Raw genomic sequence first — 15,621 nt, forward strand, 5'->3', positions numbered from 1 at the left:
TAACGCATAGCTTTCTTTTGAATTTTTAAACTATCGTCTCTGTTACACTCACTTTCAACCCAATATTCATATGCGGCTAGAATTATTTTCTCATCGCGCGTGTTGCACGTTTGGTGCCATGTATTGTTTACGGCATGTCTACATTTGCCACTATTTCATTGTTTTTCACTCTGGGATTTGAAGCTTGTCCTGCCCTGTGTTGTGCTCACGTCATACACATGGCCACGATTTATTCAGTTTGATCATTCTCTTTCATGGCCTCTGTCGATTTCATTCGAAGTGTTTTTTCATTGTCTTTCTAAGGTTTACATGACGAGCTGGATGGTTAGATTTTTATGGTCAAATTCCCTGAAGAAAGCCTTCCTAACCCTGTTGAAACGTGCCTGTAGTATCAGTTTGTCCCTAAGCATCGTTGTTTCTTTGATTTCTTTCTGTTCATGTTTCATGTTGATTTCTTTACTCACAGATTTCTTAATTCCTTTGCTGCTTCGGTGTCACCGTGGCTGGCTTTTTGGAATAGGTGCATGTAAAAAAGTACGTTTTGAAAAAGTCCATACCACATACTACGATAAAGCTTCAATAAGCATTTTAGGAGATATGCAGGGCTCCTTCCCGGTAAGGTTGGCTCTGTCAACGTCACGCCAAGTCTATTCAAAAAAGTCGTATTTGCGACTAATACGAGCTATGAACGAGAACAGAGTTTGTATATGTTGCTTAGTAGACTCTAATATCTGAAATAATAGTTCATTGCTTTGATTGGTCACTCTGGTTGATCATCGGTTACGGAATTGGGCTCTTTTGCGGCTGTATCCCCTTTGTCTGTTTCTGTAACTAACCGTTATCCTCCGCGTTACTTCGATTTTCTCATGTGATTTCTCAAAGTTTCCGATGAATACCGTGAAGCTCACTTCTACGCTGTCGGCTGCACCATGTTTATGTGCAGCGAGATGAACGACACAACGGTTACACTGTAACTGATACACAGACGTCTGAAGCCTATTTTTGTTGTCTATTGTTGCATTTCCTAGCAATCTGTGCTAGCGAATAAGTGCGGGAACAGTACTTTGATTGAAAACAAAATAGATATTCTTGTGAAAACGAATTTAAAAAAGTGGACTTCTCTATCTCGCATTTCATGGTGAACGATCACATATATATTTATGATACGGTAATGCTACTCATCTTGAATTAACATGCTTACCGTCTGTTCACCGAATACGATGATACACTCTCCAATTACGATTTTTTACGGACCTGGTAGGATCCACCTTAATTACACAAATAGCGAGACCGAGAAGACAATGCTTCTGCTACACTTTTTAAGAAAGAGTGCGAGGCAATAAAACTACGGCTGTTTGTCTTAAATAAACAGTTGCTCGTTAGCTGGACTTGCGGGATTTTTGTTAGGAGTGGAGAAGAAACCCGTCTAGAATGTTTGTCGAATTGACTAATTCACTCCTAATATAGGGATTACTATCTAAAATATCTATAGATCGTAAGAGTTTCTTTTGCGCTCATTATCTTCACGTTCACTCGGGAAAATTGATTTTTGAATTTATTTTAGTTAAGATAGACAACCCTTGATGCTCGTCCGACGCTGTACTTTCTCCATACATGCCTTTTAAGTAGCTTAAAGCATTCTTTATATGAGGAACGCAACAGGTGATTTCGATTCCCTTATTAAAACCGCAAATAGTTCGAATTGAGTTTTTCTAACAAAAATCGATGATTTGATACGATTTATCGAGCCTGACGGCAACACGGTGTAGGTTATTGTAATAATCCTCCTTTTTTCAAATCCAGATCAATTATTATAAAAATGAGTGTATACCGTCCAAACGCTTATCGAAAAGATATAAAGGAGCTATTTAGAAAATTGACGGATAGAGCGCTAAACGAACAGATTTCGCGATAACAAGTAAAAAACCATTGTTTTGTAAACTGGTTCTCGCAAAAAGTAAAAAAAAATGGAAAAATATTTAAAATATGGAATAAAAACTCTCTACTTTTCATTTGATTAAATGGTTTTGACAGACTGATTATTTTGCACTTGGCTGAATGAATCGTGTTGATAATTTCTCAGATCTCTGGGACGTAAAACATCAAAAATGTTAAAACTTCTTCTGTTAGAGTTTGTCTATCTAGAGCTAAGAATTTTAGTTTCGTTTACCTTATTTTGTTGTACTTTGGAAGGTTTTTTAATCAAGCAGATTGGTTGTCTAAACATACATAATTACCGTACATTATGTAACACAATATCTTATAAATAAATTAGATACTTTTGAGTTTGAGCTTTATGCATTTTGAAAAAATAATGACAAACATCAATGAAAAATGCATCCTTCCTGCGTAAATAAAAAAAATATTTCATGAAATACCTCCAGCTGGTCAATTTTTGCAAAGTGCACAGATGTTATAGATTGAGCGCTGAAGGAAGATGGATTAAAATAGTTTGAAAAAATAGCTTAAATTACTTATAAATTATAAGTTATTTAATTAAAGTAATTTGATTAAAATAATCGGAAATGATTTTAGAACCGGGACTGCGCTTAATTCACCACCAAGTAAAACCAGGTCGGTCATTTGTTAAGTTTTATATCGAATTCGTATATGTTTAGTAATTCAACGCCATTTATAAGCAGAACAAATGAAAGCAAACCTTTATTAAGTAGCGCCGATGTTGTACCAGTGATTTCTGAATGTACGTAAAAAGTGTTGCCATAATAGTTGTGACGATTCCCCTGGCGTACTTTGACTAAACTGCAATAAATGTTTGGCGCTGCCGTCCTGCTGTTATTTTAATCCGTCGTAGAAACGCATAACTGCGACCTTTGCGGTTGCCCTCGACTAGTGTGCCGAAGAGCTTAAGTACGTCTCATCTTGGTGGGCGTCCTAGATGCATGTTGTACAGTAAATAGCAACGTACGTGCTTTACTCGAAGATTGAAGGTGGTGTCTACCAGTTTGCCGCTCTGGTAGTCCATGGAAGACCGACGGCGTTAGTCAAACGGGGTGAAGAACGGCTGGTGATCCTTCTCTTGCAAGAACAAGGGATACATGGCTTTGATGCTTTTCTTTTCCCTTTTCTTGCTTGTGCAGACGGCCCACGGGCCGACTGGCAAGAAGAAGGAAATATATATATATATATATATATATATATATAGAGAGAGAGACAGATAGTGAAAGAGCAGGAAGCCAAGTGAGATGTTTGGTCTCTGCTATGAACCTACGGTGCAGGCTGCCGGTTGATGCACTGCGCTGCTGGTCATGAAGACGAATGCAGCGCCCTGCCTACCCTACTACTTGGCCCGTTCTGCTGCCTTATGAAGACTTCTGATGGATTGCCTACCTAATCCGAAAGCACTGCGAAGAAAGCGGCTTCGAGAACGACACAGATTGTGTTACGTGTATAGGAGTCACGGATGATTTGCACATCGTTTCGACCCACGCCCGGCATCGTTTGGTCAGCAGGCCAATTCTTGTGATAATGCAGTATATGCACTTTATAAGCAAATATTTCTTGCTTGCTTGGTTAGATGTAACCAAAATAAACACAAAACTCTCTCGCATATCCATCTTCCATTTGCGGTCTACTATATAAATTACATGATTATGCCATGTCGTAATTATCAACCACATGTAATAACGATATTGCTACTGCTTTTAGTACCAATCTTATGAACAACTAACAAATTACTCTGCGGGTCTCGTAACGAACTTGCTCAAAGATTAACATATTAAATACAATACTATGAAAACAACTTATAATTTTCTATCTTTAAGCCCTACTGCTGTTCCCAATAATATCCCTCGCTCCGTTGAATTCAATTCCGGTACTTACCCTTATTGTAAAATAAAACAGTATGAAAAAAAATTCTACTAAGATGTGGGGATCTAGGATCTCTAGTAGTCATTCATTGATTAACATGTTTCACAATATGCACAAACGTGACCCCGATCCAATTAAATGAGCGTTTTTATAAATGTCGTGGAGGTATCATAGAGGTGCTACCCGCAAGAATGTATATTGGATCCTACGAGATGTCTTTATTTAGTCTACTTCGATTCTTCCTTTAACGATTTTATTCACTAAGTTCATTGTAAATAGTTTGTTGAATCTTTGCTGAAAGATGGCACGACCTATTTTTTAAGCGTCATTGGTTTACCATTTATTAGCAAAATTTGCATTTTTTACCGCAATTAACATTACCGGTTTCTTACCGATAAATAAAATTCAATAATAATAATTTCTTCTTGCCGACTTGACTAATTTCCTTGCTACTTTTAATAATTCGTGCTACAAATAAGTGTAACAGTACGCATCTTATCCAATCTAAGTGGCCGGTGTGCGGATATTTCCCATCCTTTAATTTAATTTTTTGTTATTATTGGTCATAAAAGGATTTACTATTCAAATAATACGAATAGAATACACATAAGGAAAACAATAGTAATAATTAATCGTCCGCCTTATTGATCGCTACTTAAACCTAACAAAAGCTGTGGGTTCGGCTCAAGTATACATGCAGGATAGGTAGACACCTACCGGTACCGTTTTCTGTACATGGTCCGAGTACCAGGCAGTCACAGTACTAGTTATAATACTAATAATTATTATCATTCAACTAATATCAAACTATATAATAATAAATTTTCACTGACTGGAATTTTTTACTAACGCTGTCTGCTATGTTATTACGCTAGTTGCAGAGGGATCTAAAATTTGCCGCTACGTCATTAATTACTTCGTCCAACCGTTTTTAAATAAGTAGATGTTAACGATGTTTTTTCTTTTCTCGAAAAATTTCTTAAAAATACTGAAATCCGGCAGTCGCAAAAGTCTTAAAATTCGCTGCAAGGCGTTTTGCGTGTAGCTAATCAAAGCCTTTATTTAGGTTTCGATAGGGCAATACACTATTGTATCAAATTCCTACCATAGCTAGGATAGTCTTTCTACGTGTCTATGCCCGCATATGAATCTAAACCATAACCAAGCTATCACGGGGACTTGGTATCAAACCTTATGTCAGTACTAGAAAACAGCAATCATTTCTGATTTTGCTGAACTCATCAAAGCAAGTTCTTGTAAGTTACAGTTCTATCGTATTTGAATGGTGGTGGGTACTTAAGTATCCGACTTCCATCAATGATCACAAACTGACTTTCCTGTTTCCACCAAGTTCAAGTTATAACTCCAACAAGTTAGCTATTTACTTTTCAACTTTTACACGCGTTCAAGTTTTGTGTACCTTATTGCTTGTGCAAAAGCTAAAACAAACAAACTGATCATCATGTTTTAATAATTTCCTTCATTTGTTAGGTATGGTTATTCTATAATTTTTTTAAATTTAATTAAATCTAACATACGGTTTCCATCTGAGTACATATAACGTTATCAACGAGCAAAACTAAAAAATATATATGCCGTGTAAATTAGCTTTTAGCTAAGTCGAGCTTAGTTCGTTAAATGAGAAAAAGTTTTGTTATGAAACTCCTTCTTACGGTTATATCTGAAGACCCGACCTGAAGACATGATCGACTCTTCGAAAACAAAGTATGATGCACGGCACAGTATAACAAAAAATTACGTTTTCTTCATTAAGTATGAGCCGCTATCAGCTATGCTGGATATGCATGTGTAATTCATAGAAACTATTCGGTGAATGAACGTCTAATGAACGAGTTGTTCAACATGGTAATTAAAAGTCTTTTACTCAAAATATTCTAGCGGATGAGTAAGATATAATCGCCCATCGATATTTGCACTCGTTTTAGTACAACTTGAGATGCCCATAAGAGCGCAAATTAATTAACAAGACATTAACAAAATTATATATAAATTAAATTGACTAGACTGCTGGCTATGAACTTTGAATTTAATTATATATTTGAGTGCAGCAAAATCTATGATTGCTCTTGAATGCAAAGTCTTTGCCATATAGGTAGCAGAGCTTTTGTTATATATACGTAAATTGCGTATTCCGTCCATGGTTTTATTTGTTGCACACCTGTAGGTGCCATCAAACACCAACAAACTCAGTAGTCCAAGTTTTTTTTATTGTTTTGTCCAAGTAAGATTACGCACGTGCAGATGTAAAACTTTCTTATTTTGAGGTGGCTGTAGCTTGAGTGAGCGGAATTAACGGTATTTGTTATGCCCATCATTGACTCATGACGTTAGCACGATTTATCATTTAAAAGCTAAAACTCAGAATTTGTCTGATTTGAGTTAGGACGACAGGGGTGTAAGAGAGTCTTCTGCTGACTTATGATAAGTAGAGACCGTTGGTACACTTTAGAAAGACTGGCCAGTTTGCTGTACAGTAGACCTTGTCTAGTATTTTGAATAGTAAAACAACTGTACCTTTCTCAAAGATGGCTAGTGGACAGATTAATGTACTATCGGTCTGATACAGTGACACTATTTTTTTAAATACACACTAATTTCCTCATATCGCTCTCTCTTTGAAACGTAGGTTGCTGCATACCCCGCACAATTTTGAATCAACTACTAACAATTAAAGCCGTCAAAGCTAACGTGCACTATTGTACTGCGTTACATGTCAAGTCGGCACATTTCTAGTATTTGTTGTTTTAATAGAGAGCGATAACTCTGCTTTGACACTGCACGCGCAATTTAGCCTGCTGTCGAGAAGGAAAATAAGATGAGACCGATCGTCGAGCGGCTCATCGTTAAAGAAAAATAGGTGCATTCTTATTCTTGCTCCATACCGTGCACTGGAATAGCCTTTGCACCGTCTATCGGCACGATGTTTCGGGCTTCGGTAAGTTAAGTGTTCGACTCGCGTCAAAAAGAGCAATCAAAGTATAGCAGCTTTCTGTAAGCCTTTATAGCAGCCTCAAGGACCATTTTTTTTCTATTTTCTTACAACCGCATTTGAATATGTGAATATGAAGTGTGTGAACAATACGTTAGACACTGCATACCTCGTTTTTTTGATAAATCTGTCAAGCTTAGTCCCGAAAAATGCTGTGCGCAAGCAACACAGCTTCAATGAAGTTATCAGACGCCCACTTGTCGTCGCAGTCAAAAGGTTTCGAGTAAATCGAAAGTCTGGAAAAGAATTACACAATATATAAAGCAATAGAAGGCGTCCTCGAACAGCAAGACCGACGAAATGTTTGATGAGCATTTCAAGGGTGCCATCTCGTTTGCTTCCTGCTGGACGATTTTATTCAACGTCTGAGCCGAAGAAAACACGGTGTACGGCCCCCAATGCACTTTCTGACGAACGATTTCAATTCAGGAGATTAGCGCCGAGATCCCGCGAACGTTTATAGAACCAAGCGAGATGACTCTATACCATCATCGTCAGCCTGTTTATTCGGGGTTCATGAATTTTAAAGCAGCATTTCATTCACCCCGAGAAAAGACCCATAAACTTGACCAAGTAAACACAACAGGGGTGCCAAGTGAAATTCTAAATCTGGTCAGAGGTATTCTTAAAACCTGGTTACACTGATCCCTGGTGTTACGGAAAACAGCGGTGTCGAACACATGACGGCATTTGCCCAAAGGGAGAACTTGGGTTCATTACTTTTTCGATGCTCATTAACAATCTTATGCATCTAGCAGCATTGTTAGGCCATGAATGGATTATATATGTTTAGTACGCATAGTATGAGCAGATTCTACCTGCTACAAGTATTTGCAGCTTTGAGCAACCACATTACAGAAAAAAGTCCCCAAGTAGATTAGATTAAAGCGGAAGGCATTCAATTTAGAATGGGAGAAACGCTTGCAAAGAATGATTCATTGCGATTGAATGGTATTTAGTTTCACGTAGCTAGGCTTAACAGTGACCAGGCTAGAGGAATACTTTGAAGATTTAGAACGTGCAGCGGAAGGCGATAATCGGCGACCACTATTTAAAAGCCTCAGGAATTATTACTGGCAGTGGCCCTTGAGCTGCTTAATTTGAAGATCGCGTCAATCACCGCTTGCGAAATTTTGATTATTTGAAAAGTCCTGAGCCTATGAGATCTAACAACCTAGCCAGCATTTCTAAAGTGAGTGCTACACATCGACTCGTGACTGTCTGATGCATCTTATCATAGGAACTCCAACGTTTATCGAAGAATTTCGTTTTACTTTCCAAATATTTAATCAAATAGTGCGTTCATTACAAATAACGACAGAAAATAGAAGTGGCTGACCCATCATTTTTCTGGACTGGGACTATAAACGCCCAGATGGACTGACTGCCAAGTTATAAGCTCCAGTTTGTAGGTTTTATTATCGTGTATGGAGCGTAAAAATGTTGCAAATCAAGCGACGACTGTATCCACAACTTTGTGGTAAACTTATTTTTTTTTACAACAATTTGTGTAATCAAATCAGATCGTTTAACTAATCGACAAACTCAACCGAGTACGATTGTATTAACGCTTTAATATCCTTTGACATATATATCTATGGTTTTGTCACACAGTATACTTACGTGTGTTATCTATATGTCCTAAATGACGTACATGACTCGTATAAAAAACATATTGGGTATTCAATTTGGCCAAACGTCACAGCGCAAAATGCAACGTTTAGCATGGACAATGTACCGTTTATTTTTTAAACCTAATAATAATAATAATAAACTTCCACTCAACACCGACATCACATATATCTGAACGTAACAAATAGACATGTTTTCATGCATCGCTTTTTAAACGCGATGAAGAAAAATTTAGATGATGATATATATCGAAAGTGCAATTTAGGACCTCCCAAGAAAGTGTGCTATTATACATACATACGCTGGGGTATAAACATCAACGATAACATTGTGGCCACAAGGACAAATCAATCAATAAAGAATTACAATGTGGTGTATAGAGAATAGAGTACGGCCCTAGATAAAGTCAATCCACAATAAATAAGCAAGAGGTAATACTCGAACTCCACATCCCGACGATGATCTAGCCCGAAAGTACAGGTCAAATATTTCTATCACAAATTGATCAGTTTATTTATTTCGAAACTAAGCACAGTTTGGAATCTAATTTCAATCTGGTTAAGTAACACATACATATATACAGTACAAAAACCACTAAATAGCTCAGCCATTCTAGCTATTCGGATATTAAACAAATCTACGCTTCGCGCACAACTCACGCAGATATGATTTGGATTTAAGAGCAATGACTTCACTACATAAAGATCCAAAGATTGTCCTGCATTGACCGGCGAATCGCACAATTTGCTAAACACAGCTGAAAATTATGCTTTATTGTGGACTTTCAGCTCTGGCGTCCATTACCGTCAACGTAGCTGCCCTCACTTCAAAATGCCCGAAGAGGAAGAGAGATAGGAGTATTGAAATGACAAACGAATTTAAAGATGGAATATTCATATCGCTTCCTGTATAGTGAATACGACTATATACGTGGTAAACAGAACAATTTACGTAAATACTGCAAGTAAAGGCGAGTTATTATTTGAAAAAAAATTAAATTGTTAATCCTAATAAGCTACATTTACCTTTCTTACTTTTATTTTCACAACCTTATCATGTTCTGTGTAGGCAAATTTTTTGATGTAGCATTAATAAACATTTGGTACCTTTTCCTGTCGTGTGTTTCACGGATCACGATATCACACTAGTAAAGATAAATAATAAAAGTACGTGAAAATTCAGTTTAAGTCCTATCATATGAGCCTAATGGAAGCAATATTTGAGTCGACTTCATTTATGCTTTACTGGCGTCGTCTGCATTTGTCGATTGGTCGTGGAATTTTGAATTTCGGTTTATCAAGACAGTATAGGGAAAGCTTGGACATCCTCCAAAAAATCCGAGAAATGACTACGTTACGGAACAATAAACAGATGAAAAAGATATTAATAAACTTTGCTGGTCGATCTTTTCCTGATTCCCCTTTTTTCAGGAAGCATAGCAGTAAAGGTGAAGGTGATTATTTTAGCCAGTAGTGCGCATTAATTAAAATAAACAGCATCGTAGCAATTCAATATCGACTTAGCTGCGGCGTTTGTAAATTAAATACATCCGCATTAGAAGTACCACTCAGAGAGTCAACTTTTCGACATATCAGACTCCAAAGATAATATCGCTTTCATTGCGAAATCGATATCCGAACCAAAAAGTACGGGATGATTCTATACGATATTATAAATGTGCGAACATCACCCTTTTAATATGCCAAAAGTGTGGTGTGAAAATTTTCCTGCTAAATAAATTAGAAATACACGTAGGTATGTATTAAACCTCGTTATGTTGCTTGTCCTTTATAAATACTAATTTTGCCAATATATCCCAATATGACACACGTTTTTTAAAATTTAATTTAGTATGCTATACTATTATTTACAAACTCGATTCAAATAGATACGGCTTGATGTTTGTTATTCTGCTAGAATTTCGTTGCAGTTGTTTCTTCACACGGTCACACACTGCACATCATCCCATTGCAGTTACTCAGTTGAGATGACTCGTTGAGTGTTTCCTACGCTTTCCCGTCATCAAGGGTAGAAGTAAAGCAAGGCTTATGTTCTTCATTGATCAGAAATATTGTTAGTTACAGCTTAACGTCACGTAGGACAATTAAAACAGCTTTCTGTTTTGACACAGCTCTCTCTTCCTTTCAGCCTAACAGCACATTTAGGTTAAGCAAAGCTCCAATAGATCTTTCCTTAGTCCTAATGCGTAAAGTAAATGCTCAACCAACTTACATTACATTGGAACTCTACCAGCTTGTAGAAGATAAATTCCATTCGACAACTTACACACACTTATTTCTGAGAAATGTCTTTGGAGCTAAAAGCGATAATATTACATTCATTATTAAATGCGGTGTAATTTAGTGCAGGTTATTATCTGCACTGGACTGCGTGTGTTCGATGTTATTATGTTCGAATTTAATAAGCACTAAAGAAGTAAAGATGATCCGTATTTTTTCTAACTTAAGCTAAATAAGAATCATTTTTGTAAATCAACGTTACCGTACAGCACAGACAGGACAGAAAATCAGTAAAATGGGTTCAAGATTTTGGCCCATTAAGTCATGCTGCTTTTCAAAATATTCGTTTCCTTTACCTGCCGATAGGTCAATAATGTTGTATAGATTATCGACCCATCTCTTGCAGGCTAATGTGTGTTACTAGTCGCAATAGAAGGGTAAAACCTATGCTCAATTTTCAAATTGAGCATTTATTACAGTTCTTCTATTTTCCAAGTCATTAGGCCGCAATTTCTGCAGAGTAAATTATAGAGTACGTATCTGAAGGGAAATAAAGAAGGGCTGAAAGTGTACCACTTCGTACTAACATCTTATATGTAACACATAATAACAACTAAAGTGCTCCCTGTAATTAAATTCTAATTTCTCCTTTCATGTTTTATAAGACATGTCGATAATAGGTCTTGAATAGGCGACCCTTGGTCTTCTTGAAAGAATTAACCGTCCACGATACCGTGCCGATAAAGCCTAAGGCAGGCCATTTGTTTAAATAATAGGATTTTTGAGATTGAAAAATCACACATAGAATCTAAGAAAAAAAGCATAACGAAAGAAAATACGAAAATGATTGAGAGCAAAGTCGAAAGCATTTCGAGGTGTATTTCTCGAATGCGTTTCGTTGCCTTAGTTTTTCTTTAAACTTACCACCATCTTGTTTTATATAATTTTCTACTCATTAATCCACTTGATTAATTTTATAGTCTAACGATATTTTGTTTTAATTATGAGATTTATTTTAATCATAGTATGATTTTTGCAGTGAATGTGGTATTTTCATTTTGGAGCTGGGTCCGCAATAGAATTTTTTAAGCCGTGCAAAACGATGAGAACCGATCTGTACCGCAAAAAAAGTGCTTTCGAATAGCAGAAAGGGGACAGGAAACATACGCGACCGATGATTTATGTTCGAGGCTGAACGACTGTGTATTTGGCGAGAGTTAAGTTCTATTCTGTCCAGCTCCTCATTTGTTCTTTCAGTCCGATCCGCCAACACACTTAGAGAGTTCGCTCCCTCAAAAAGTCCGCTATGGGTCATTCAGAAAATGTTTTGTTATGCTCTTGCGGGGGTAACTTACATATTGAGGCTAGTCATCGATACGTTTAGCATAAAATGCTAGTATACTATATTCATTGCATTGAAAAAAAAAAAGCTTTTATAGGTTACAGTTGCATCGGCAACTATATGGACTAACACAGATATGTTACCCGTGTAGAAAACAATATCCAGAGCACAACCCATACAAACACGGATCACACATCTTCAGTGAAAGCTATGCACGACTTCATATTCAATCGTATCACACATGCAATACAATGCACTTTCTAAATGGAAACATTTTTTTCACAGTAACTTCTCTTTCAGTAATCCGCGGGCCATTTGAATCTCGTAAAACCTCTGTGGACACAAATGACGATGCTTGTGACAGGGCACGAATTCTCAGTATACAGTCAATGCATGCCGGGTAGAAGACGAACAGGCTGGCGGCTTCCATTCTTATATTACTGATGGCCTATGAGCTGATACAGAACAGGATATTTGACCATATGCTACACTAAAATATTTCTGAAAGAAACATTTTACTATAGCGTATAAGCAAGGTGGATTAAGTGGCTCAGGAATCTATTGTTACGAAGGGTCGGCACCGTTTTATATCCAGAATCCTTAAGACGGACGCTGTATCTTTTCATCAGCTATTAGTGAACAATTAGTAAACTTGCGCATATATTGAGCAGACTGTCCAGCTGATATTGACAGCGAACCGGAACTAATTAAGACTACTTCCTGGTAAGTGAAAAGAGGAATAAATCTTATGGCGAGCGTGATAGCTAAAACGGCGTCCACTTATTACCTATTGCACAAAATGCGGCCATTTACAAAAATTATATCCATCGGTAAAGCCGCTCAGTCAAGTTCGAGAATACTGGCTCATGGGTAGTTGTATGTTCTTTGCCTTATAGAAGCGAATTGCGCAATAAGCGACACAAGCTTTATTTTGCTTAAATTACCACAATTATCAAAAACGTTAGGAATACTGGTAGGCAGGAACTAAATCACACAAATAGAGATCATAGCAGACTTAAGCAAGCAGCGGAGAAATATTGATGGTCAAATCGGGGTAATGACGTCTTAAAGCTGAGTAATTAAATGCAACGACCAGCTCACAGTTTTGTTGCCAGCGAAACTAGGAACATCCGCAACAGTTCAGTCCAAGTTATGTCGAATTAACTTAGTGTAGACTTGAAGCTAGATAGCAGAAAACTCAAGCAGTGTAGTCTTAGGCCACTTTTATGGGTCCATGCTTATGATAGGGTTCGTAATTTATAAAATTGCCGTTTGGTACTGAACTTGTGGCATAAGCTGTTAACCTAACTGAAACGATTTATGCGCACTCACCGAAAATAATGCAAACGACGTTCTGGATAAGGAGGAAAACGGCTTCCTATAAACGGCTATCAAGGATGAACCAATATTGCTTTTGAGGTGCAAAAAATTCCCGACGATCAAAATAAAATTGAACAAGGCAGCAAGACAGTCAAGATAGCTAACTACTTCAGAGTCCACCTAGCTCAATCCATGCAAGGAGCCCTCTGCGTGAAGTTTGTAATCAGCAAAATGACAAAAGTCTTTGCTGAACTAATAAGACTGATTTTTAATATCCACAGCAGTTTGTTGCAGAGTCAATTATACTATTTGGAGCTTCAAGGATAGAGATGCTGGGCAACTTTTAATAAGCACAAGAGTAGGATGCTCTAAAAGGCCGAGAGGCGTACGGCACGGTTAGTATCTACAGCGAGCACCATCACACGGGACTCCAAGACAGCAAGAAAAAGACAACGCTGGCCCAATCAACCGCAGAAGCCCACTAAACTTAGGAAGCAAATATGATGTCGCGGATAGTTGAAGAAAATGTAATTCCTGCAAGGAGATCTGGAGCCGCCGTACGGGATGGTCTCGAGCACGAAAGACGTGATATGCCAGAAGAATGTTTTTAACTTTTCACTATGAAATTTCCCAATCGTATTTAGAGAGACTAGAATAAGCCCCATTGGCATTATGCGTACATTGTAAAGCTGGAAAGCGAGATAATGTCCAGCACACGGCCTACGGGTGTGCAACAACCCAGAAGCAGACACGATGGCAAAAAAGTATCGTACTAAACGGTTGGACGGTTTTACAAAGTGCATTACTGACTTCAAAGGGCACGGAAAGGCTGGAAAACGATCAACCGAAAAAGACAGAACAAGACGGACTTGAGCCATTGATTAGACTCATAAAGAGCTGCACTAACGACCAGACTTAAAGATTGTATGAAGGGGTTGCCCTTCATGTTGAACAAAACATGTCTGACGAGGGCGAAGCTGAATTTGAACTGCCCAAACATTTAAACTTCTGGCATATGCCATTTCTATCAGTTCTCAATACCATTTAATGCAGATTCGACACAGAGATTAAAGCGGTGCATTAGTTGGCAAAACAAAACCCAACTGTCGGGGCCGGGGTCCGACATTAGACTAGGCCGCGGTGATTCATTTCTGCATAATGGTATTTGTAAAGCATTAAATCATATAAACAAAATAGCAAGTTATTCGGATGATCAGATAAAACGTTTCATTTTTGCGTCGTCAAGATGATTTATATAACTGTTGAAACTGTTAATCCTGGCACTGGCGTGGCGTGCCATAATCAGTATCTTTGATACAATTTATATTTATCTTTATATCATCTTGATAATTTATTTTCTATCTGTTAAGTAACTATGACTTTCTAACAAAGCTAATCTAAATTATGAGCTAAGAATTCTTTCATTTTTGGTGTGTCCTCATCTTCTAATCTAGAATGATCGCTGACGTAAATAGCCAACTAGGATAAAAATGAATAAGATAGCGCACAGTAAATCTTACTCACATCTCATCCTATTAATTAGAACTAGACTTGAAAAATGTTTTTTAAAACGACTTCAACAAATGCATTTTTTGTCCAAAACTGCATTAGTATTTTATCACAAGGTTTAAGCGATATGGACGAAAACTCTACCTAATTAATACACAATCTACCTAAACGAAAGGCCCACTTAAAAGCACCATGACTTGGGGTGTTTCATATGTAGGATTTCCACTACAGCTATTTTTTTTTCGTTTCGAATTAAATATTATATATATACGTATAATTAAATATTACTATATACTATAGAATACATTGTTTGAAATCTCTCTGGAAAACTTCCGAGTAATATAAAGCATTACCTTGCAAAATTAAATGTCTTCAGTTTGAATGAAAATATATAAAAATAAAAGAAAAAACAAAACATGAACAGACTTTATGAATTGCTCTAGGCCCACAGATGTTTAGAGGTCTCAGTTTTTTGACAACGACATCACTTTTTTAGCAATAAAGGTTAGTATGCAACAGTAGTACAACAAATTTATGTGTATTGAATACGTAATAATAATAAAAAAATAATAAATAAAATGCAAAAAATGATTGAATCCAACTGAAAAATTATCTAATTTGATTTTCAATTCATGTAAACGTTGCGCCAATTTAGGTTAGATAGGTCCCGTGTTTATTGGTTATAAGGCGGTAGGTATCACGATTTCCGCCTAACCTCTCGATTGTTACACTGGTAATAA

At 37.1% G+C, this 15,621-nt stretch overlaps 1 protein-coding gene across 3 annotated transcripts in view; it reads right to left on the reverse strand.

Annotated features, from left to right (window-relative positions):
• Positions 1-15,621, reverse strand: part of LOC147755097 (uncharacterized) — a 121,109-nt gene that overhangs the window by 78,942 nt on the left and 26,546 nt on the right. The window lies entirely within an intron of this gene.

This window comes from Varroa destructor, unplaced genomic scaffold (assembly GCF_002443255.2).
Source record: "Varroa destructor unplaced genomic scaffold, Vdes_3.0 BEIS01000006.1, whole genome shotgun sequence".
NCBI classification, from domain to species: Eukaryota; Metazoa; Arthropoda; class Arachnida; order Mesostigmata; family Varroidae; genus Varroa; species Varroa destructor.